This window comes from Nannospalax galili, unplaced genomic scaffold (assembly GCF_000622305.1).
Source record: "Nannospalax galili isolate Female #2095 unplaced genomic scaffold, S.galili_v1.0 scaffold222, whole genome shotgun sequence".
In the NCBI taxonomy this organism is placed as follows: domain Eukaryota; kingdom Metazoa; phylum Chordata; class Mammalia; order Rodentia; family Spalacidae; genus Nannospalax; species Nannospalax galili.
Genome location: NW_008348213.1, coordinates 1,549,300 through 1,552,217, shown reverse-complemented (window position 1 = coordinate 1,552,217; position 2,918 = coordinate 1,549,300). Strand labels below are relative to the sequence as shown.

General features: G+C 48.7%; 1 pseudogene; it reads left to right on the top strand.

The window, feature by feature from the left end:
- The first annotated feature begins 544 nt into the window (after nucleotides 1-544).
- On the top strand, nucleotides 545-2,449 carry LOC103743563 (annotated as a pseudogene).
- Nucleotides 2,450-2,918: the final 469 nt, after the last annotated feature.

Here is a 2,918-nt window from a genome sequence, read left to right as displayed (position 1 = left end):
AACGACACGGGTGCACTTAAATACACATGCAGGGAATACACTCATACACATAAAAACAAAAATCAAAGATAAGATGTTATAAACATCAAAAAAATTTTCATCTGCAAACTGTTATTTAAAAAGCTCAGCCTCTCCCCTGCCGAAGCAGCCAGTGCTGACCTCTCCTGCGGTGCTCCAGCGGGTTCTGGAAGAAACCAGGGCAGAGGTCTTCCAGGCTCACCTTCCAGCTCCACCAGCCTCGCTCCCAGGCCTGCGGCAGCGGCGCTCAGCGCATGCGCGGGCTCTGCGGGCCGTTGGGGAGGTTTCCATCCCTTAGGTTGAAACCTCAGCTTGCTGGCTCCGGTTCCTCGTTCCGTCCGGTCCAGCGCTGGCCCTCCTGCCCTCCCTCCACAGTGGAGGCCTGTGGCCCCGCGGGCGGCCCTGCTGAGATGAACCCAGGAGAGCCCGGCTGCCCCACGGCCTTGCTCTACGTGGGGGACCTCCACCCCGACGTGACCGAGGCGATGCTCTATGAGAAGTTCAGGTCACGGGCGGCCCTGCTGAGATGAACCCAGGAGAGCCCGGCTGCCCCACGGCCTTGCTCTACGTGGGGGACCTCCACCCCGACGTGACCGAGGCGATGCTCTACGAGAAGTTCAGGTCGGCCGGACCCATCCTCTCCATCCAGGTCTACAGGGACGCGATCACCCGCCGCTCGCTGGGCTACGCCTCTGTGAACTTCGAGCAGCCCGCGGACGCCGAGCGCGCCTTGGACACCATGAATTTCGATGTAATCAAGGGCCAGCCGGTCCGCATCATGAGGTCCCAACGAGATCCATCGCTTCGCAGAAGTAGAGTAGGCAACGTATTCGTAAATAATTTAGACAAATCCATCGATAATAAGGCACTGTACGATATGTTTTCTGCTTTCGGTAACATCCTTTCCAGCAAAGTAGTTTGCGATGAAAATGGCTCCAGGGGCCACGGATTTATACATTTTGAGACACAGGAAGCAGCCGAAAGAGCTATTGAAAAAACGAATGGGATGCTTCTAAATGACCACAAAGTGTTTGTTGGACAGTTTAAGTCTCGAAAAGAACGGGAGGCAGAACTTGGAGCTAGAACAAAAGAGTTCACCAATGTTTACATCAAAAACTTTGGGGAAGACATGGATGAGGAAAGCCTGAATGATCTCTTCGGCAAATTTGGACAGGTTTTAAGTGTGAAAGTAATGACTCATGAAGGTGGAAAATCCAAAGGCTTTGGGTTTGTAAGCTTCGGAAGTCATGAAGATGCCCAGAAAGCCGTGGATGAGATGAATGGAAAGGAACTCAACGGAAAACACATTTATGTTGGTCGAGCTCAGAGAAAAGTGGAAAGGCACACAGAACTGAAGCACAAATTTGAACAGGTGATGCAGAACAGGAGCATCAGATACCCGGGCATTAACCTTTATGTGAAAAACCTTGATGATGGTATTGATGATGAACGTCTCCAGAAAGAATTTTCTCCATTTGGAACAATCACTAGTACAAAGGTCATGACAGAGGGTGGCCGCAGTAAAGGGTTTGGTTTTGTGTGTTTCTCCTCCCCAGAAGAAGCCACTAAAGCAGTTTCAGAAATGAACGGCAGAATCGTGGTCGCTAAGCCGCTGTATGTTGCCTTAGCACAGCGCAAAGAAGAGCGCCAGGCTCACCTCACCAACCAGTTCATGCAGAGAATGGCAAGTGTCCGAGGGGTGCCCACCCCAATGATCAACCCCTACCAGGTAGCTGCGCCTTCAGGATACTCCATGGCAGCCATCCCCAGGTATCAGAACTGTGCTCCATACTGTTGGAGCCAGATTTCTCAACCAAGACCAAATCCTCGCTGGACTGCTCAGACAACCAAACCTCACCCCTTCCATCACACGTCTGGGGCTATTCACCCAGCTGCTCCTAGACCACCGTTTAGTACTATTCCACCGGGCTCTTCACAGATCTCCCCAGATGTGTCAATGCACCGTGTTGCCAGCACTTCTGCGCAGACTGTAGGTCAGTGTCCTGTAGCTGTTGCTGCTGCTCCGGCTCCTGTTGTCCGCAGTGTTCCACAGTACAAGTATGCTGCAGGAGTCTGCAATCCACAGCAACATCTCCACACACAGCCACAAGTGACCACGCAACAGCCTGCTGTTCATGTACAAGGTCAGGAACCTTGGCCTGCTTCCGTGTCAGGATCTGCTCCTCAAGAGCAAAACCAAATGTTGGGTGAACAGCTGTTCCCTCTTATTGAAGTCACGCACCCTACTCTTGCTGATAAGATCACCGGCATGTTGTTGGAGATCGATAACTCGGAACCTCTACACAGGCTTGAGTCTCCAGAGTCCCTCGGTTCCAAGGTCGATGAGGCTCTAGCTGTATTGCAAGCTCACCAAGCTGAAGAGACTGCCCCGAAAGCAGTCAGCCATTCCACTGGTGTTCCAACTGTTTAAAGCTGACTGGACACCCCGCTCCCCCATAAGAAACTCATGTTTCACAGAAGAGTAATATCTAAACATTGAAAAACTTAAATATTATAAAAAAATGGTAAAATATAAAATAAATAAAAAAGGAAAGGAAACTTCCAAACCTTATGTACTGAGAAAATACCAGGTCTAGCTAACAAGGCTAGTCCTAGATTACTTGATTTAAACTTTTTTTTTAAAAACCCACAAAAAAATAGTAAAATGTAAAAGCAATGTTTTGTGGACCCCAGGAATTTTTCAGGAAAGGAGAAAAATTTAAAGTAGTCCTTTAAGTTTGTAATTCTTTACTGTTAAATGGCTTAAGTGCCACTTCTAAGTAATGGAATTGAGAACTGAACAAGGAAACAATTTGAATTATAGAATTCTTGCTTTAATAAAACTCCTTCCACAGTGAAAAAATATCAGAAGTTATTTAGGTGGAGATAATGTGCCCTAT